This window comes from Panthera tigris, chromosome A3, assembly GCF_018350195.1.
Source record: "Panthera tigris isolate Pti1 chromosome A3, P.tigris_Pti1_mat1.1, whole genome shotgun sequence".
Lineage (NCBI taxonomy): Eukaryota > Metazoa > Chordata > Mammalia > Carnivora > Felidae > Panthera > Panthera tigris.
Genome location: NC_056662.1, coordinates 68,133,670 through 68,156,090, shown reverse-complemented (window position 1 = coordinate 68,156,090; position 22,421 = coordinate 68,133,670). Strand labels below are relative to the sequence as shown.

General features: G+C 34.9%; 1 long non-coding RNA gene across 1 annotated transcript in view; it reads right to left on the bottom strand.

The window, feature by feature from the left end:
* Window positions 1–7,344, bottom strand: part of LOC122237020 — a 29,686-nt gene extending 22,342 nt beyond the window's left edge. The window contains exons 1-2 of the long non-coding RNA XR_006215216.1: window positions 7,274–7,344; window positions 6,481–6,531 (exon numbers count right to left, since the gene is read on the bottom strand). This is a non-coding gene — a long non-coding RNA (uncharacterized LOC122237020). The remainder of the gene's footprint in view (window positions 1–6,480; window positions 6,532–7,273) is intronic.
* Between the last annotated feature and the right edge of the window lie 15,077 nt (window positions 7,345–22,421).

Genomic DNA, 22,421 nt, shown 5'->3' with positions numbered 1-22,421 from the left:
TATGATGGTTCTAATTGTGATTAATATTAGAACTGGAGTGAGTTGAAGAAGGAAATGATCAATTTAAACCCAGTCTGTAATACACATGTCCTGGGCAGAGGGAAGCAATGGATGGCTAATGAGCTGATATATAGTGGCAGAGCCCCTAAGTAAGATATGCAAATGAAATTCCCTCTAAGCTTATTTCATAGATCAATAGGCAATATTGGAATTAGTTTCCTCTTTGTTTCAAGAACATTTCCTTAGAGAAATTATGGAAGATAAAATAAAATTTTCCTAATTGAAGTTGTGGCTATGCCTTTGGCAGAGCTATTGCAAGTCAAGGAAGAGAAAGTACAGGTCCTAAGAACCAGGGTCCCTGATGTAGAGGACTGGCGAGAGGAATTCTCCAGATGAAGGGAAAGAGAAGACCCACCCAGGATACCACTTGTGCATCAGACCTAAAAAGCAACCAGACAAGAAGGAACACAAGGTTGGAAGACTCTAGAGATATGATCCGAAAGAAAAAAGAGAGAGAGAGAGAAGTAGCAGAATATGGAGATAACTTGATGTTTGGCCATATTAACAAGAGTTTCATAAATTTTACCTCTCCAAAATTGATACAATTTTTTGAGAAGACCAGAAAAGTGATATGAGTAAATGGTACTGGGGAGTTTGCATAGATTAACTATAAATGTTGAAAATTGATGACTAAAGAAGTATCGATATAAGTTTATTATTTATTTTATTTCAAAGAGATAGCTCTCTGGTTCTTGAAAAAGACATTTTTGGGTTGCAGAGAATTTACAGCTCAAAGGGGTAGGGAAAGAATTTACAGTTGTACCTTTCTAAAGCAATTGCTTTAGAAAAAGGAAGGACAGGGGCCAATACTGAAGAATAAACCTGTGTAAAGTGTAGTCACACTGAGGCTGACTCAGGCTGAGAATAGAAAGAAGGAGAATTTAATTTTATATGAGGCTAATATGACATTGAAACCAAAACAGAAAAGAACTTACTAAAAAGGAAAATTTAGGCCAATATCACTCATGAATATTGAAGCAAAACTCCTAAACAAAATATTAGCTCCTATATCTAGGAATACATTTTAAAACTATGTTTGTTTTATCCTGGGAATGAAGAGTTGAATTTAGCTTTAAGGATCTTTTAATGTAATTTACCATATAAACAGATTAAAAGAGAAAATACACATGATCATCTCAATATTTGCTAAAAAAAAAAAAGCATTCTATAGAATTTAACACCAATTCATGAGTAGAAAAGAAAAAATTAAAGAAGCTACCAAGAGAAATTTTCTTTTCCTAGTAAAGTGTATTTACAAACCCTACAGCAAATCATAATAATCTAAACATTAGAAGCATATCTATCATTGTTAGCAGCACCAAATATAAAAGAATTATAACAATAAGTATAAATAAAGATGCTCATGATTTTTATGGAGAAAATCATAAAACTTTATTGAAAGACATTAAAGATGACCTACATAAAAAAGAAATATCATGTCCATTAATAGTTTCAATATCATAGAAATAGCAATTCTCATTAAAGTAATCTATATGTTCAATAAAAATCCAAAGAAATCCTGACAGGGATTTTAATGAAATTGAACAAGCTGATTCTAGAATTAATATGAAAAAAATTCAAGAATAACAAGACATTCCTGAAGAAGAACAGAGTAGGAGGACTTGTTTTTTAATAAATCTTATTATAAACCCATTTTAATGAAGAGGGGGGTCATTGATAGAAGAGTAGATTAATAAACAAATAGAATAGAAAGCCCAAAAACATAAGTCTCACATATATGAAAAATTGACCTATGAAATAAGTGGTATCACAGTTAATTGGAGAAAGGATTTTGAAAATTGTTGTAGAATAATATAAGACATACAGGTAAAATAGAATTTGTTCATATAATAACAAGAATCAGTTTAAAGTGATTGTATAACCTAAATGTGAATGTTAGAATATAACTTAAGGAAATACCTTTGTGAGAAGAATTTCTTCACCAAGACACAGAAAAGATAAAACATAATTAAAAAGTGGTGAGTGTAAGTAGATTAATTATTTTAGTCCACCCAAATACACCATTTAACAAGTTAAAAAAAAAAAAAAAGGTAACCAGTTAGAAGAAGCTATTTGCAAAACCTAATTATCAAATGACTGGAATACAGAATATATGAAGTGCTCTTCCAAATAAATGAGAAAAGGGCTAAAAAAATTGAAAGATGGTGAAATATATATTTATACTTCCTTATAAAGTTAAACATATGCTTGTCATATTACCATATAATTCCTTGGTATTTACTCAACACTGAAAACGTAAGATCACATTCCAAAAACCTGCAAGTAAATGTTCTTAGAAGCTTTATTTGAAATAGTCCCGAAGCAGAAACAGCATGAATGCCCTCCAATGGGTGAATGGATAAACAAAATGTGGCATATCCATCCCATGGAATACTACTCAACAATTAAGAGGAAAGAACGGTTGATATATGCAACTACTTAGATGGATCTCATTGGCATTAAAGGAATGAAAGAAAAATCAAATTTCAAAAGGTTACATACTATGTAATTCAATTTATGTAACATTTTCAAAATGGCAACATTACAGTGATGGAGAAAATATCAATGGTTTCCAGAGGTCAGGGTTGTTGGAAGGATACTAGAACTGCAAAAGAATAGCCCAAGGGAGTTTCTTTAAGCTGATCAGACAGTTCTGGATCCATATTGCGGTAGTGATTAAACAAATCTATATTTCATAGAATCCTTCACCCTCGCACACATACACATAAATGCGTGGGAAAACAAGTAAAATCTGAAGAAGGGGTGCAGTATATTTAGTATGCCATTACCACTATTATGATTTTGATAATTGTATTATGGTTATGGAATATGTTATCCTTGAAGGAAGCTGAGTGAAGGCTCTAGCGCACGAACTGTCTATATTATATTTTGAGCTTCTGTGTGAATCTGAAATTCTTTCTAAATAAAAAGATAAAGAAAAGAGAATGTAGAAGCCAGCTTGAAATATCTCCTACTGGCCAAATCTGGGATTATTCAAACACCAGAATAAATAATGACAGTAAAAGAATATGTCTTCTGAGAAACAGTAATACAGAATTAAAAGTGCAATAGTTTGTTAGGGGAAGTACCTAGGAAGGTTAAAGAAGAGACAGAGCAGAAGTAGGCAGGGAGAACCCCACATGCAGTGAAAAACTGACTCCTGTGAAGGGGAGATGGAAGGGAGGTGGATGGAAAGTCTCATACTGCAGTGCAGCTCTGAGAAAGTCTTGTCCAGCTCACGTCCAGCCCAGAAGAAGACTGCATACTTAGAGAATTTAGTATTGGGCATAAACGCCCCAACTATAGTACCTATGCCCAGCACTGACCAGGAGCAGCCCTATGGAAGGAAGGCTTTGGCAGAACATACAGTGGGCAGGTCTTCAGGGGCAGCAACTGGAAGCTGTCAGACACCCACATCCTCAGAACAGATTCTTGTTAAAGATCTGAATGGTACATTTCTGTGATCACACAAAATAGAACTTACCTAACTAAAATGAGTCCATGAATCCAAACTGAAAAAATTTTATAGGGGTACCTGGGTGGCTCAGTCAGTTAAGCATGCAACTCTTGATTTTGGCTGAGGTCATGATCTCACAGCTCATGTGTTCGAGTTCCGCATCAGGATCTGTGCTGACAGCCCAGAGCCTGCTTGGGACTCTATCTCTCCCTCTTTCTCTGCCTCTCCCCTGTTTGTGTGCTTGCTCACGCTTTCTCTCTCTCTCTCTCTCTCTCTCTCTCTCTCTCTCTCTCTCTCTCTCTCAAAATAAATATTTAAAAAGAACTGATTCTTTAAAAAAATTATACATAGATAAATGAAAAAACTCTTTTTTAAATAAAATGCCAATTGATAAATAGAGAAGAAATGCACCACTTGGCCACCATCATAGTAAATACTGATGATTCAAATAGTAAAAACTGATGATTCAGGCAACAATCATCAATGGATGCTAAAATTAATAACTAGAGGTTTGAGGAGGAAAGAGCATATTTATATAGTACTGTTGGTGGGAATGTAAGTTGGTACAGCCACTATGGAAAATGGTATGGTGGTTCCTCAAGATATTAAAAACAGAATTACTGTATGATCCATCAATCCCACTTCTGGGTATATATTCAAAGGAAATGAAAACAGATTATTCAAGGGATAACTGAACTCTCATATGTAAATGGAATATTATTGAGCTATGAGAAAGGACATCCTGCTGTGACAATATGGATGGATCCTAAAGTTATTATGTTAAGTGAAATAAGTCACACAGAGAAAGGCAAATATGCATAATGTCACTTATATGTGGAATCTAAAAAAGCAAAACTCAGAGGAACAGAGACAAGTAGTCACCAGGAGCTGTCAGATGAGGGGGGAAAAGGACACATAGGTCAAAGAGTATGCATTTCAAAAAAAAAAAAAAAAATTAAGGGGCACCTGGGTGGCTCAGTCAGTTGAGCAGCCAAGTTCAGCTCAGGTCATGATCTCACAGCTCATGAGTTCAAGCCCCCGCATTGGGCTCTGTGCAGACAGCTTGGAGCCTGGATCCTGCTTCAGATCTGTTTGGGTTTTTTTAAATATGAAATTTATTGTCAAATTGGTTTCCATACAACACCCAGTGTTCATTCCCACAGGTGCCCTCCTCAGTACCCCTCACCCACCCTCGCGTCCCTCCCACCCCCCATCAACCCGCAGTTTGTTCTCAGTTTTTAAGAGTCTCTTATGTTTTGGCTCCCTCCCTCTCTAACCTTTTTTTTTTTTCCTTCCCCTCCCCCATGGTCTTCTGTTAAGTTTCTCAGGATCCACATAAGAGTGAAAACATATGGTATCTGTCTTTCTCTCTATGACTTATTTCACTTAGCATTAACACTCTCCAGTTCCATCCACGTTGCTACGAAAGGCCATATTTCATTCTTTCTCATTGCCACATAGTATTCCATTGTGTATATAAACCACAATTTCTTTATCCATTCGTCATTTGATGGACATTAGGCTCTTTCCATTATTTGGCTATTGTTGAAAGTGCTGCTATAAACATTGGGGTACAAGTGCCCGTGTGCCTCACCTGCTTCAGATCTGTGTCTACCTCTCTCTCTGCCCCTAACCCACTCGCATTCTGTCTCTGTCTCAAAAGTAAATAAACATTAAAAAAAAAGTATGCATTTACAGTTGAGTAAGTTCTGGGGATCTAATGTACAGCATGGTGATTACAGTTAGTAATACTGTATTATATACTTGAAAGTTGCTAAGTGGATTTTAAATGTTCTCACTGCAAAAAAAAGAAATGGTAATTATGTCACATGATGCAGGTGTTAGCTAATACCATGGTGGTAATTATTTTGCAATAAATAAGTAAATCAACTATTGGAAACCTTAACTTACACAATGTTACATGTCAATTATATCTCTGTAGTGCTAGAAGAAAAGAAAAAAATAAATTTTGTGTATTGGGTGATATTTTTTATAGTGTACAAAATAATGATAGTACACTTTTGTTTAACATGATCATGATGGGGCGCCTGGGTGGCTCAACTGGTTGAACCTCAACTCTTGATTTTGGCCCAGGTCATGATCTCACAGTTCATGGGTTTGAGCCTTGTGTGGGGCTCTGCACTAACAGCATGGAGCCTGTTTGGGTTTCTCTCTCTCCCTCTCTCTCTCTCTGCCCCCACTGCTCGCACTCTCTCTTTTCTCAAAATAGATAAATAAACTTTAAAAAAAATGATCATAATGGGTGAACTACAGGTATTCTACCACTCAGCAATACACATACATTTAAAAAATTATAGTGTTTTATTGCATATCAAGACAGTTCTCTCTTCTGCGCAGATGGTAGTCTATTTAAATAATAATTTGGACTCCTTATTGTCAGTTTCCCAGTACATGTTGAACAAATTAAAATGAATAATAAGAAAAAGGGCAGTTTGGACATCTAATATTAGAGCTATTATAAGGTTAATTACTTTGCATGTATTAAAAAATTTGAAATGGAAAAGTACAGGCTATCTCATAATAGAGGCATACAGTTTAATGCAACACAGAAGTAACAAAAGAAAAAAAGTTCAGCAACTAGATAATGAATTTCATATCCTCAGAATCTTTTCATTTCCATATTGGAGATTCCCTCATCCCTATGCATTTCTTTTTTAGAATAACGTATCTAGCAAGCCGATGTTTTCTTTTCCAGTTACTTTCACAATTATAATCACATTTCATGCTCACTAAAGTGCTGTTAGTGTCTTAAGGCAAATTTAAGATTTATGATGAAATGAGAGAACTAGAATGTTGTAGTGGAAAGGAACTTTTGGCACTATTACTTACTCAACTATTTTTTTAGGTTATTTTTATGCAGTTATCACAATGAATAAAATGGTTGTAGGCAATATATCAGAAATGAAACCTTGAAATTAACTTAATCAAGCAGGCTATTTTACATTGCTTGAGCTCCTTGGGATCAGGTGCAGTGAACTTAAACAGAACGGCTCCTAGGAAGGAGAAAATAAAGTTTGAATGATGATACTGACCAATTCTCTATAGCTCTAAGTGCCTAGATATAGAGGTTTATTGTCATGTGCTCCCTGCCTAACTATTAGGACAGAAATAAATTACTGCATTTTTTTTTTCCAGAAAGCATGATTGACCCTTCACAAGTAAGAAGTAATCCTCTTCTTTGAACTCCCATTGCCCCTTCTCTGTACTTTTCTTAGAAAATCTATCACCCTCTGATACAATTAGGATCTGATTTTATGTTAGACTTTAAGGTTTTGATGGCAAGTACAGTATCTTTGTCTAGTACCTAACACAAGGTCTTGTGAAAAAAGGCAGATAAAAACAATTACTGGGTAAAACTCTTTACAGGCCATGATAAACTGGCCCCCAAATTATCTCTCAGGCCATTCTGCCATACAGGCTGTATGAATGGAGGAGGACACTCCTAGCCTTCGTCTCCAGTGTTTGTTCCCAGAGGGAAGCACTTGAGTAGTCCACTGCCAGGTCTATGGAAACATCTCATGGATATTCATATACCCTGCCAGGGACTGAAAATAAATCCAGACAACAAAACTGGAGATAATAATAGGGTGATGCTTGCTGTGAGACATATCATAACCCAAGTAGAAAAAAAAGGTGGGGATGGGAAGAGACTAATAAAGGGATAATTTCAGTGTGTTAACAAATAAGTGAAAAAAATCCTCCCAGGTTCTATGATAATATGGACTGTGAGCTCACCCATGAGACTTCAGAATAGAGGCCTGGGAGTTCAACGGTCTACTAGACAGATTTCACTTTTTCATGGCCTTTTTAAGGAAAAGACAAAAAACTGTGAGTATAATTCCTTGGAATAGTGCATAATTTATTGAGGGGTAAAACAGTGAGATATCAAGGAAGAAGTGGGGTGGACAGCAGGCATATTTCCTTTGGAAGAGTACAGGATGGTACAATGTGTTATTTATAAAATGTCGTGTTGTCACATGAACAGATACCACATATGAAGAAAAATGGCATATAGTCATAACTCATTCTCTAAAAATGTAAATTGTAGAATTGCCATTGGGAACTTCTGGTTGCAAAATAAGCACTTGTGTTATTTCCTGTTAGTCTTCAATGTTCCACTAAATGTCAGACATTCTTCATGGACATTAAAGGCATGACAGAAATGAGGGCCACTATTTCCTCACATGAACACTTTTTTTTCCTAGTGGACTGATCTACTCATGCATGCCTACACGTGTCTCTTTTTCCTACTACTGTCTTTGGCCACACTAGTCCCCACAACTGGAATGTTCTCTTCTTCCTTGCCTTTAGTTAAACCCATAGTCATTTTTCATAATTGCCAATATCTTAATTTTTGCAGATATATATTTTTTATCTTTAAACATTTTTTACTTGAATACATTCTTTATGTCATGCTTTGGTATTTATCAGTGAAATGTATTTTAAGTTGTAATTCATTGTATTGTATTTCATTGTATTGTAATTTCATTGTCATTTTATAAGGATCTCAAGTGTTTTGAAGAAAATGGATTAGGCCTTCTACTCATATGTACATCAAGTTTACAACCCCCTTAACTGTCCCGCTAAAGAATTGAAAAACAGGTTATTTCCAACATTTCTTTGCTGAGAGTATTCTCATGAGACCTGGTTGTCAGGAAGTCACTGCCTAACCATAATTTTTCACATACATAGTACTCAGCCAGTATCTGATGGCTGCTTAATAGGGAAATTATAGACCTTTGGATGTGGTGATGTTAGGGGCCAGTTACTGCCATCAACAGTTGACAGTAGATTCACCAGGCACATAGGTAAGTGGGTAGCACAGTGTCTGCTTCTCTCCAGCATTGTCTGAGTGTTCACAGCATGCACACACTTAAAACCTTGAGAAAAAGCAAAAATGATAGTATGCTCTTAAGATACTCTTATCTAAATGGGAAATGTAGTTATTTTATCCATATGTATTTTTTCACGTAGAAAAAAAAGCTGCTGAGGAAAACCTAAGGAAGTTCCAAAAAATTTGGTGAATAGGTCTTTAGGGTTAGTGTAGGTTTTACTGAATCTTGGTTATTATCTAATTAATCTATTCTCTATTAAGTTGAATTCCCACTGTGTGCCATGTATTGAACTAAATATAAATGCAATTAAAGTTTGGAGGTAAGCTGGCAAAATTAAATGATGTTTGTATAATATGTAAACAACGTGGATATTTGGCAAGTTTCTTCTCTCTGTTTTCTGGTAAAATGAAATATGCCAGTAATCAGCTCATATGATTAATTTGAGCATGCAACAAACTAATCTAAATACTGTTTTTAATAATGTGTGTGGTGTTTATAAGTACTTAATAACACATTTATTTTTATTATTACTATTGTTCTTACCATTGACTTATACTTTGTTACTACTGTTATTGTGATTATCATTAACTTGGACTTTCTATAGATCTATGAAATCCTCTAAATATCAAATACTAGTGGGGCCATATTACGAAAATGAAGTGATGAAATGAGTTGATTATTGGCCTTTCAGCAGTTTTAGCTACAGTCTTAGAATCTATGTTAGATATGCACAAATTCAATTACATTAGCTATAATGGATATTGTTCTGGCTATGTGGAAATAAATAAAAACTAAACAAATGAGAAAAGCCGAAGTTGTTAATTCAGAGTTTGCCATAGCAAGGGAGTCAGCCACCATCACTTATGTTTTGGCAGAGACTCAAAGGCAGGCAGAGAGATGGCAAAGTTTTATGGTGATAAAATAGGAAGGCTTCATGTATGCCTTGATTGGAGGTTGTTGCAATTGGGGATGCTGTGAGTGTACTAACTAGAAACAGGGCATTCTATGTGATTGGTTATGTACATGCTTGGCCTTCTCTGGATGGTTCTCAGCTTGCAGTTGGAATAAATATTTGGAAAGCTGTCAAATCATAGCCTTTTGGGGTCAATTGTTGCAGGGGTTATTATTTGGCTTCCTGGATTGCTACTCAAGATAGTACTGTGACTTCCTATAGATGTCCTTTATAGCAAGCTAGCTTCCTAGTCTGGTTATTGTAGATAATAGGTTGGCTTCCTGGACAGGTTGCTACAAGTTGTGGGTCAGAGTTCTATTTTTATATATGGTCTCATTGTCTATTTGCAGATTTCGTCTCTCAGTTAGAAGCATAGTGTCCAGAGCTAGAGTACAAACCTTACTAATATGTGACCTTAGGCAAACTGGTAAACCTCTGTGCCTCAGTTCTCTAACTTGTCAAATGGAATTAGAAGAGTTGTTAATATATGAGGTTATTTTAGTAATTAAATGAGATAAAGCCCTTAAAACTGCCTAGCACCGTGTTAGATTTTATTCCATTATATAGTCGATAGAAGAACATCTACTGGATGTGATTCATAGGATATTACATTTCTTCAACTGTCTCTTAAATTACAATAATATCATTTTGCATCAATACAAGTTCTACTTTCACTTAAGGTACAGTATTATCTCAAGTAAATTCCCAGTAAAGAGAAAATATGTTTCCTTGGAAGCTATGTAGATTGTCAATTCACTATTTTCCCCCGGGACCTAGCAGTGCACTCTAATGCATGGAGCATATTTCAGTACCCCTGCCATACTGGCAATACAACTTCTTTTGCTAAAGAAATACTTGTGGACATGATGTGTGCAGAGGCCTTAAATGTATTTGCACAATTTTGACTTCATATCTTGTGGTCCTCTGATTGTCATGAGAAGTGCATGTCCCTGAAAGCTACCATCCCAGAGTAAGTTAGGTGAAGCAGATCTAAACCCTCCCAGAATGCAGAGCCAAGTCCAGTCTACCCTGAAGCAAAACACCTCAGCTGATCCTCAGATTTGTAAGAAAAATGAATGCTCACTATTATAAGCCAATGAGTTCAGGGAGTAGTTTGTTATATAGCATTACTGGAACAGTAACAGCCTAACAGAGAGGAATAAGAGGTTAAATCTTTCACAATTTTATCATTACTGGATAAAATGAGCCCTCTATCTCTTTAATGAAGGGGAGTCTTAAGGAATTGAGACAGAAAACAGTAATGTTTTGATAAGGCACAAGTGATTGGAAAAGTTGGGGCTCATGAGGCACTGCCAGAATGCACTATTGCTAGTTGAAGCTAGTAGAGTATGGAGTAGTTTGAGGGCATTAGGTGCACATAGGGAGGATTTGAGCAGAGAATACAGGGGAGCAAGTGAGTGTATATTTTATTTACTTCATTGTTCTGTATAGGTAAAATGAAAGAGTTAATTTATCTCCCCAAAATGAGTATTTCCTAACAGCAGGAAGAAACCTATACTGAGGGGAAAAAATGAGTAATAATTAGTCAGAAAAACATAAACTTTTGAAAAAATTCTCCAATAATTTAATGGAAGAAAGTCAAGCAATTGATTCCTGCTGGTCATCAGTGTTTCACATTTGTGTACGCAAAAGCATAGTCTTTAGAAATAGTGTACATATTTGAACTACTTTTGTAGTTCCAGCATCAGAATACATTTTAATTCCATGCAACTCCTGATGAGTTTGTTTAGAATAACAACTCTTATAGGAGACTCTGTCAGCTTTGTGCATCTAACTCCTTCTTATGTTTCTGTGTCACATGTAGGTAAAGCTTCTGAGTGAAACATCAGAATTTATGCAGGCAGAAACAGTATTTTCTTGGCAATGCACGACCACTGCCATATGCTCCAAACTAGGCAAGGTGTGCAGAATTACTCATAATTATCTTTATTCATCAGAATTCCCTGGATTTCAGGTGGTGGTCACATTTACCCAGTGGGTGGGCCTGGCTGTACTCCCACCAATCTGAATGCAGTATATTTCTCTTCATCATTTTTATTTGGCAAAGCATTAGGCTCAATGAGTTCACTGTCAGCACACTGCAGGGCTTAACCTAAAATTTGCATAGTTCTCCTACTTCAGACACAGGAACATCAATAAAAGTGAGAAAATGAAAAGGTATATGCAATAAGGATTAGTCATAATTACAATAAAGTGAATTCGTTTGTCAGAAAGAAATCAAATGCTTTCTGTAATAATGGATGGAAACAGAAATACCATCACCAAAAGTGCACCAAAAAATCTTCCATGCCTATATTAACCTCCCCTTAGCTTACCATTTCTTTTCATATATCTTCAGTGATTCTTTGGAAAGAAATGATAAATCTATTTTATAGTCCTAATGACAGATAACAGCTGGATTGAATGTTCTTAGGTGAAACGTTGGGGCAGAACAGACTTTCCTAACTTATTTTCAGTTAGTTCAAGAGGTGGCTGCCCACACTTACTGTCATCCCTGAGTACTATCCATAAGTATAATCTTTTATGATTTTCTTATAAGCCATTGGCAAGAGTACATAAAATCTGAACCTCAGATTTAGGTATTTTAAGCAAGGCCACCTGATAATATTGAGCAAACTTTCTCCCATCACCTCCCATCACTGTATGTATGTATGTATGTGTGTCTATATATATATATATATATATATATAGACACACACACACACACACACACATGGATCAGGTAAGCCAGAAGTACAGGTGCATATATTCTATAGTCAGGGATACACTGGTCATCGGTTCCTGTCACTACTACCTTGCATGATTAACCTGTAATTGATACTCTTCTTCTGTATATTCTATACTTTCAAAAGACTGTAATCCTGGTAGTGGGATTCTATGCTAGTTTTATTTTCTTTTTCATTGTTTTTTGTTCTCTGTTGCCTGGGTTTTTTTTACAAGGATATATTTACAAATAAACAAAACAATAAATCTATTTCTATATTTATAACACTAACTTTTTAAAGACTTAACAACAGTAAAAAAAGATGTGATAATGGCCTATAAATCCTACACACAAATAATATCTGATGATATTTACTTATTTTTATTTTTCCAAGTTTTTATTTAAATTCCCATTAGTTAAGGGTAATATTAATTTCAGGTGTAGAATTTTGTGATTCATCACTTACATACAACACCCAGTGCTCATCACAAGTGCAGTCCTTAATCCGTATCCCCTCACCCACCTCCCTTCTGTCTGGTGACATATTTTTAAATCAAACTAGTTCTTTAAAAGTTTAAACAACAGGAGCACCTGGGTGGCTCAGTCAGTTAAGCGTCTGAGTTCGGCACAGATCATGATCTTGTGGTTTGTGAGTTCGGGCCCCGCATCAGGTTCTGTGCTGACAGCTCAGAGCCTGAAGCCTGCTTCAGATTCTGTGTCTCCCCTTCTCTCTGCCCCTCCCATGCTAATGCTCTTTCTCTGTCTCTCAATAATAAACAGTAAAAAATTTTTAAATCAAAAGTTTAAGCAACAGAAATACACAAATAACATGTAAAAATGTTGTACCATCACCTGTCTCCAAAGGTAACCCCTGGTGTCACAACTTCTCATATATATAAAGCCAGCAAATAATTTTATGCATATTCCATTATATATGTCTATGTTTGTGTATGGATTGTTTTTTCACTTCATTGTATCTTAGAAATCTTTAAATACATGTGCATAGGGAGGTAATGGGTATTTTTTAAATGCACACTTTGTTATTGTATGGTATATCCCTATTGATGGTCATTTAGGTCGTTTCTAATTTTTACCCATTATGGACATTTAGGTAGTCCTGGTTTTTTATATCTATAAACTGTGCTAACATAAACATTATGTTTATTTGTTTTGGGATCACTTGTCAACCATATTGCACAGTCATCTTACTAGCTATGGAGCCCTGAGTTAAATATATATCTGTTAAAATGTTTGATAGATATTGCCAAGATACTTCTAAAATGGTTACAGCAATTTATATTGCCTTCAATAGTGCACACATACCTGTGTCCTGCCTAATACTGGCCTTATAAAATTTTTATATTTTTGATAACTTTAAAGGTAGAAACTTTCCCAATTTGTTTTGAATTTGTTTAAAATAGTAGTTGAGCATATTTTCATGTTTATTAGCATTCTGTGTTTATTTTCAGTGAACTCCGTGGCCATTTGTTTTCATTTATGATGTGTGTCTTTTTTTTTCTTATTGACTTCTAAAGGTAATTTTCATTTTGGGGAAAAATGATACGGTGGAAAGGAAAGGAAAGGAAGAAGGAAGGAGAGAAGGAAGGGAAGGGAAGGGAAGGGAAGGGAAGGGAAGGGAAGGGAAGGGAAGGAAGGAAGGAAGGAAGGAAGGAAGGAAGGAAGGAAGGAAGGAAAAAATTAACTCACCAAGAATATACTTTTCAAACACAGTATCTTACCACAAGCTAATAGGTAAAGTCACTCCAGTTTAGACACAGGTTTTCAGTACATGCTATGTGGAAAACACAGTGTTAGGTGTTACAGGGTAGGTAGGAAGAAAAGTCAGGGAACTATAGAAATCGCCAAGAAGATGGGAATTTGTTTCTTGTCTTAAAAGGGCTGTGTCTCAGGAACAATACACCTGAGAATTTTATGTGTCTTTTGAGTAATTTGTTTTATCTCTTTAGAAAAGTAACAATGACTTTCTCTTTATGCTAGACTGTATTCTTGTTCAAATTATTCACTGCCTCTCACTGGGATACTTCCACTTCTTATTGTCAGCAGGCTTGACCCTGTGACCTATGCAGACCCACCCTGAAATGTTTAGGACAGTTCTAGAAACCTTGGTTTCAGAAGAAAGATATGGTGGAATATAGACACAGCTGCTCCATGATAAGGTATTGAGGTTTAGGGGGCAGCATACTTTAACCTAACCTAAGAGTTAAGTTCAGGTTATATGGAACAATGAATACATCTGCTTCTTCTCTGGGGAGATTCTGAGAGATAACATTTTATAGGCATGGTAATATCCAATTTTTAGAGCCTTTAAAGTTGGTTTAAATAATTTTAAATAATTTGTAATTTATGCTGTACACAATGGAAAGTCTGAGGATTTAGAAAGACAGTGTATCTTCCATTTGGAGCTAGTTTGAAGAGTTGATTAGAGATGATAGTGTGAATGGTTGAGAGAATATTTATCACAATATTACAAATGGAACATGAGAAGGTTGATTTAGGGTGGTGCCAGCTAGAAAGAAGCAAGATCAGGTGGAAAAATGAAAACAGAATACTATTCATTCTTACTTGTTTTTATGCATTGGATAGAAGTTTTAGCTTAATAAAAATTCTGAAATTTCCCAAACTGGATCTTTCAGACACACTGTCTACCATCTGGGGCATTTCTTTGAAAACCTCTGGATAGTGATTAAGTATTATGGTTTCCAAGTAAACATCTAGCATCATATATATGCAACCTTAGAGTAGAATTACAATCAATTTCAAAAGACAATTAAATTAACAATTCCCAGACAACAATTTCTTAGGTTTATGAAATTAAATAACTATAAATCTCATATTTTTTTACTTTAACCCAGATGTGGTGTTATGAATGTATACATAATAATAAGCAATAATCATGTGCTTTGAGAAAGTTTCTTCCTTGGATTGTTTTTTTTTTTTTCTTAAGATTACAGTCATGGTTTTTGTTGCTGTTTTTGGTTTCTTGATTGTGTGTGTGTGCGCGTGTGTGTACGCGCGTGCTTTATTTTCTGAGGAATTTGATTCATTGCTTTGAGTTGGGTACAAAGTTATATCCTGCTTGTGATCCCTAACTTATTTCCTCTCTTCCTGCTTGCTTGCTCGCTTGCTTCCTTCCACAGTTAGTTGACAACCCACCATGTGCCATGTACTACACCAGGTGTCAAAGATACAGCAGCGAACAGAACAAAGTCTCTGCCTTCTTGGAGCGTCCACTGTTGTGGGAAAGAAAAACAATATATATACTGTCATGTAGCATGATGACAGAGAGGAAGTCCAAAAAAGAAAACTAAAGGTAAAGAGTAGGAGTGAAGTAGCATTTTAGTTGGGGTATTGAGGGAATTCCTCTCTGTATGTCATTTCAATAGAGACTTGAATGAGGTAAGGAAGTAAGCCAAGCAAATTTATGAGGGCAAATGTTTCAGACAAAAGTAACAGCAATACAAAGGTCCGGAGGTCAGAGTATGCTTCACATGTTGGTAGAATCAAGGAAACCAGTGTAGCTTGCACGAGAGTGATTGAGAGATTGGAGGAGGTACAGTCGGAAACAAGGCTTAAGATCATAACACATAAAGCTTATTTTGTTGAGATCATAAAGCTTGTAGTACATGGCAAGAGCCTGGATTTTCTAAGCATGATGAGAAACTGGTAAAAGGTTCTGAGCAGGAATAATACCTGACTTGTTTTAAAATGCTAGGTGTGTGGCACTAAAGCCAGGTGTCTCTGTATGAATTCATAAACCTACATTTGTCAGGTTACTTAACTGCTGGATCTGTTTCTTCATGTGTAGAATGGGGTTAATTATAATTCTATAGGGATGTAAAGATTTTACAAAAGACAATTTGTGTAAAGCTCCTAACACAATGCATTATACATAGCGAATGCTCAATAAATATTCTTTATAGTTTTTGTTATTACTATTGTCGCATCATCATCATTATTAAGGGAGCGTACTAAAAGCCTCAAGAGGGAAAAAAGACAATTTTGTAAGAGGATGCAGTAATTTAAAGTATGTGAAGGTTGAGAAAATGTTGGACTATAAGATAGGAAGTATCTCTAATTGTTGAAATAATAATTTCAAAAAAGGGTGAAGGCATTGGTCAAATTAAAAATTTGCTTTTCTGCATCTGATTTTACTCTTACTACATTTGCTTATCTTTAAAAAACATTTCAGTAGTGCAAAAACTAAATGGAACATGTGATCTTTGACATAACTTTCATAACACATTTAGTAGTATTGTCTAATTGGCTGCAGAAGTGTTAAAAACAGGAATACGTGTGAAGTAATTAACCAAAAATATGTGATTACTTGCCCCCACATGGTCCTGAACTTAGTGTACTGAATGCTATTTTAGTTAGACATGTTTCTCTCACTTTATTTGTTAAACTTTTGATCAAAATAAATTTGATATATAGTCAATGTTAGTGAATTATGAAAATGGAATTTTCTTTATAGCCACAGTTGATAAAGACAGTTTTATTTACTGCTTTTTGAATTCAGATTCTAACATTTATTTTATGTTTAAAACTATAGATCAGCCAAGAGTAATAAATTTAGAGAATGCATACTATCATCACTGAATAATATAGTGGGTTGAAAGCCTTACCTCATTTTCCTATGAAGGCCAATTAGAAAAAAAATGGAATTCCTTTTTAGCTATATTGTACATTATTATGATACTGTCAGGAGCCAAGTTGGGCTGTTAGGTTGTCCATAAAAGTTTTATACAAAATTAAAATGTAAGTAGTTTCAAGTAGTATCATAATCTTTTTAACTATTTGGCTTTGATGACGAATTCAGGGTGCGAGGTGTGCAGGAGGGTGGGAAGAGAAGGCAGCCTAGAAGGGCAGATTGATATGAAAGCCCATTAGTTAAAATTAGCTTGTAATAGGCTAAAAGAGGTTGCATACCAAGAGTCACCTGGCCAGCCCAACACACAGCCATTTTAGATGACCATTTGAAATGTCAGAGGAACATGATCTCAGCCAGAGAAGACTCTTACTGACTTCCAGGGGCACCAGTTCCCAATGGAAGCCACATGGAGAAATGAACAGTGTCGAACACCCAGACAGAGTATGTCACCATGTTGATCGAAGAAGATGTCTTTCATTACTGTGTTACTATAATTATTTTTTAATATTTACATTACCAAGCATACCAAGGGAGAGTCATATTTATTATTTCCCTTACTTTTTGAGATTTACACATTAGGGAAATAGAAAGTTTAAGTCTAACTACAAACACGTGCACACACGTGCACGCGCACACACACACACACACACACACACACACACCTAGACTAAGTCATTGTATGAATATGCATGCTTTTGCCAAGGCTGCTTTTCAAGTGGAACGTAGGTGAAAGAACTCACAGTAGTAGTAGAGTTCAATACTCATTCCAAATCTGAAATATATCTTCTGTTGAAATCAGCTTAAATTTTAAGGGAAAGTACAAAAGACAATGAATTGAAAGGTAATATTTGCTACACTAATAAGATATATACAGAATTATACATACGTATCCACACACACATATATTTTATGTTTTTGTGGGAGAAAGAAAATCTTATGTTTATATGTATTTTTAAAAACCAAATATAATTTTTAATTTTCCCAGGTTGATTGAGGTGTTTTTTTAAGTTCCAGTATAGTTAACATACAATGTTATATTATTTTCAAGTGCACAATATACTGATTCAGTGCTTACATACATTACTCAGTGCTCCTCATGATAAATGTACTCTTAATCTCCTTCACCTATTTCACCCATCTCCCATCCACCTCCCCTCTGGTAACCATCAGTCTGTTCTCTATAGTTAAGAGTCTGTTTTGTGGTTTGTCTTTTTTTTTTCCCTTGTTCATTTCTTTTGTTTCTTAAAGTCCACAAACAAGTGAAATCACATGGTATGTCTTTCTCTAACAGATTTATTTTGCTTAGCATTATTCTCTGTGGCTCCTCCCGTGTTGTTGCAAATGATAAGATTTCATTCTTTTTTATGGCTGAGTAATATTGTATATCTTTACCACTTCTTCTTTATCCATTCATCTATTGATGGTCACCTGGGCTGCTTTCATAATGTAGCTATTGTAAATAATATTTCGATAAACATACAGCACTTATATCTTTTTTAGTTAGTGTTTTTGTATTCTTTAGGTACATACCTAATAATGGAATTAGTAGATCATATGGTAATTCTACTTTTACTTTTTTGAAGAACATCTACACTGTTTTCCACAGTGGCTACACCAGTTTACAGCAATACACAAAAGTTGATTTTTGTCCACATCTTCTCCAACACTTGTTTCTTGTGTTTTTCATTTTAGCCATTCTGACAGGTGTGAGGTGCTACTTCATTTTAGTCTTGGTTTGCATTTCCCTCATGATGAGTGATATTGAACATCTTTTCATGTGTCGGTTGGCTTTCTGGAGGTCTTAGGAGAAATGTCTGTTCATGTCTTCTGCCCATTTTTTAATTGGATTATTTCCTTTTTTGGTGGTGAGTTGTATAAATGCTTCATATATTTTGGATATTAACTCTTTATTGGCTAAGTCATTTACTATTACAGTAGGCTGTCTTTTAGTTTTGTGGATTGTTTTCTTTGGTATGAAAAGATTTTTATTTTGATGTAGTCCCAATAGTTTATTTATGCTTTTGTTTCCCTTTCTTCAGGAAACATATCTAGAAAAATATTGCTATACCCATGTCAGAGAAATTGACTCTTTGTGCTCTCTTCAGAGGTTTTTATTATTTCAGGTCTCACATTTAAGTCCTTAATCCATTTTGAGTTTATTTTTGTGTACTGTGTAAGAATATGGTCCATTTTCTTTTTTCTTTTCTTCTTCTTCTTCTCCTTCCCCTCCTCCTCCTTCTCCTCCTTCATCATCTTCTTCTTCTTCTTCTTTTTTTTTTTTTGCATGTAGCTGTCCAGTTTTCCCAGCACCATTTGTTGAAGAGATTGCCTTTCTCCCATTGCATACTCTGGCCTCCTTTGTCAAAGATTAACTCACCATATAAATTATGGGTTTATTTCTGGGCTCTCTATTCTGTTCCATTAATGTATGTGTTTTAATGCCAGTGCCATACTGTTTTGATTACTAAAACTTTGTAGCATATCTTGAAATCTGGGATTGTGATGTCTTCTGATTTGTTCTTCTTTGGTTATTTTGAGTCTTTTTTGGTTCTATGCCAATTTTAGGATTATTCTAGTTTTATGGAAAAATGCTGTTGATATTTTAATAGGCATTGCATTAAAGCTGTAGACTGCTTTGGGTAGGATGAACATTTTAACAATATTTGTTCTTCCACTCATAATTATGATATGTCTTTCCATTTGTGTCATATTCAGTTTATTTCATCAATGTATTATGGTTTTTAGAGTATAGGTCTTTCACCTCTTTGGTTAAATTTATTCCTAAGTGTTTTATTATTTTTGGTGCAGTTGTAAATGGGATTGTTTTCTTAATATCTCTTTCCACTATTTCATTATTAATGTACAGAAATGCAATGATTTCTGTATGTATCCTGTGAACTTACTGAATTCACTGAATTCATATATCAGTTCTAGTATTTTCTTGAATTCTTGAGTATTTTCTGTATATAGTCTCATGTCATTTGCAAATAGTAAGTTTTTCTTCTTCCTTACCAATTTACATGATTTTTTATTCTTTTTTCTTGTCTGATTGCTGTGGCTAGGAATTTCAGTACTATGTTGAATAAAAGTGGTGAGAGTGGACATCCTTGTCTTCTTCTTGACCTTAGGGAGAAAACTCAGTTTTTCCCATTGAGTATGATGTTCACTTTGGGTTTTTCATCTTTGGTCTTCATTATGTTGAGGTATGTTCCCTCTAAACCTTTTTTGTTTGTTGAGGGTTTTTTATCACAAATGGACATTGCACTGTGTAAAATGCTTTTTCTGCATCTATTGAAATGATTCTATGGTTTTTATCCTTTCTCTCATTGATGTGATCACATTGATTGATCTGTGAATATTGAACCACCTTTGCATTCCAGCAGTAAATTCCATTTGGTCATGGTGAATGATTTTTTAATGTATTAATGGATTCAGTTTTCTAATATTTTGTTAGGAATTTTTATATCTGTGTACCTCAGAGATAGTGACCTGTATGTAGTTCTCTTTTTCTGTAGTATCTTTACCTGATTTTGTTATCAGGGTAATACTAGCCTCATAGAATGAATTTGGAAGCATTCCTTCCTCTTCTATTTATTGGAATAGTTTGAGAATAGGCATTAACTCTTCTTTAAATGTTTCATAGAGTTCCCTTCTGAAGCTATTGGTCCTAGACTTTCTGTTGGGAATTTTTTGTTTGTTGATTCAATTTCCTTGCCAGGATTTGGTCTGTTCAAATTTTCTATTTCTTCCTGATTTGGTTTTGGGAAGTTATGTGTTTCTAGCAATTTATCCATTTCTTCTTGTAATCCTTTGTATTTCTGTTGGTGTCGCTTGTTATTTTTCCTCTTTTATTACTGATTTTGTTTGAGTCCCCCCTCTCTCTCTCTCTCTCTCTCTCTCTCTCTCCCTTTACGGGGGAGGGAGTGAGTCTGGATAAAGGTTTATCAATTTTGTTGGTGTATTTAAAGAATGAGCTCCTGGTTTCCCTGGTCATTTCTGTTGTGTTTGTTTTGTTTTGTTTTTGTTGTTGTTTCTACTTTGTTTCTGCTCTAATCTTTGTTATTTCATTCCTTTCACTGTTTTTTTTTTCTTCTTCTTCTTTTTCCAACTCCTTTAGGTGTAAGGTTAGATGTTTTATTTGAGATTTTTCTTATTCCTTAAGGCAGGCCTGTATTGCTACAAATTTCCATCTTAGAACCACTTTTCCTGGATCCCAAAGATTTTGGACTGTTGTGTTTTAATTTTCATTTATTTCCATGTATTTTTTTTATTTTCTCTTTGATTTCTTTGTTGACCATTCATTGCTTAATACCATGTTATTTAACCTCCATGTATTTGTGTTATTTTCTTGTGATTGATTTCTAGTTTCATAGTGTGTTAGAAATGATGCACAATATGACTTCAATCTTTTTGAATTTGTTGATACTTATTTTGTGGCCTAATATGTGATTTATTCTGGAGACTCTTCTGTGTGCACTTGAAAAAAAATGCGTATTGTACTGTTTTAGGATGGAATGTTCTGAATATATCTGATGGATCCTTCTGGTCCAATGTGTCATTTAAAGCTACTGTTACCTTGTTGATTTTTGTTTTGATGATGTATCTATTGAGATAAGTGTCCCCTACTATTTTTGTTATTACTATTGATTACTTCCTTTATGTTTGTTAATAGATGCTTTATGTATTTGTGAGCTCTCATATTGGGTGCCTAGTTAAAATTGTTAGATTTTCTTGCTGGATTGTTACCTTTATGATTATATAGTGTCCTTCTTTGTCTCTTGTTACAGTCTTTGTTTTAAAGTCTATTTTGTCTGATAAAAGTATTGCCACCTCAGTTTTCTTTTCACTTTCCATTTTTGTGATAAATGCTTTTCTATCCTTTTGCTTTCAATCTACATGTGTCTTTCGGTCTGAAATGACTTTCTTGTAGGCAGCATATAAATGGGTCTTGCTTTTTTATTCATTTGGTCACCTTGGGGTCTTTTAATTGTGGAATTTAGTCCATTTACAATCAAAGTAATTATTGATAGGTATGTTCCTATTGCCATTTTGTTACTTGTTTATAGTTGCTTCTGTAGTTCTCTGTTCCTCTATTCTCTTGCTCTCTTGTCCCACGATTTGCTAATTTTGTTTAATGATATCCTTGAATTCCTTCCTCCTTATTTTTTGTATATCTGTTACTGGTTTTTTATTTGTGGTTACTATTAGGTTTCTATATAGCATCTTGTACATGTAGCAGTCTATATTAAGTTGATGATTGCTTAAGTTTGAACCCATTCTTTGCTCCTTCCTCTCCCTGCCCCCATGTTTTAGGTAGATGATGTCATAAGTTACATCCTTTTATTCTGTGAATCTTTTTGACTGATTTTTATAGACATACTTAATATTACTGTTTTTATGCTTCCTCCTATTTTTACTTCATCTTATGTTATTTCTTTCCACTCAAAGATCCCCTTTGACATTTCCTGTAGGGCTGGTTTTGTGATCATGAATTCCTTTAATTTTTGTTTGCCTGAGAAACTCTTTATCTCTCCTTCTATTGTGAATAATAGCTTTACTGGATAGAGTATTTGTGTCTGCAGGTTTTTTTTTTTTTCTTTCAGCACTTTGAATATATCATGCCACTCCCTTTTGGTGGCAAAGTTCCTGCTGAAAAATGAGCTGATAGCCTTAGGGGAATCTGTATGTAACTGTTGTCTTAT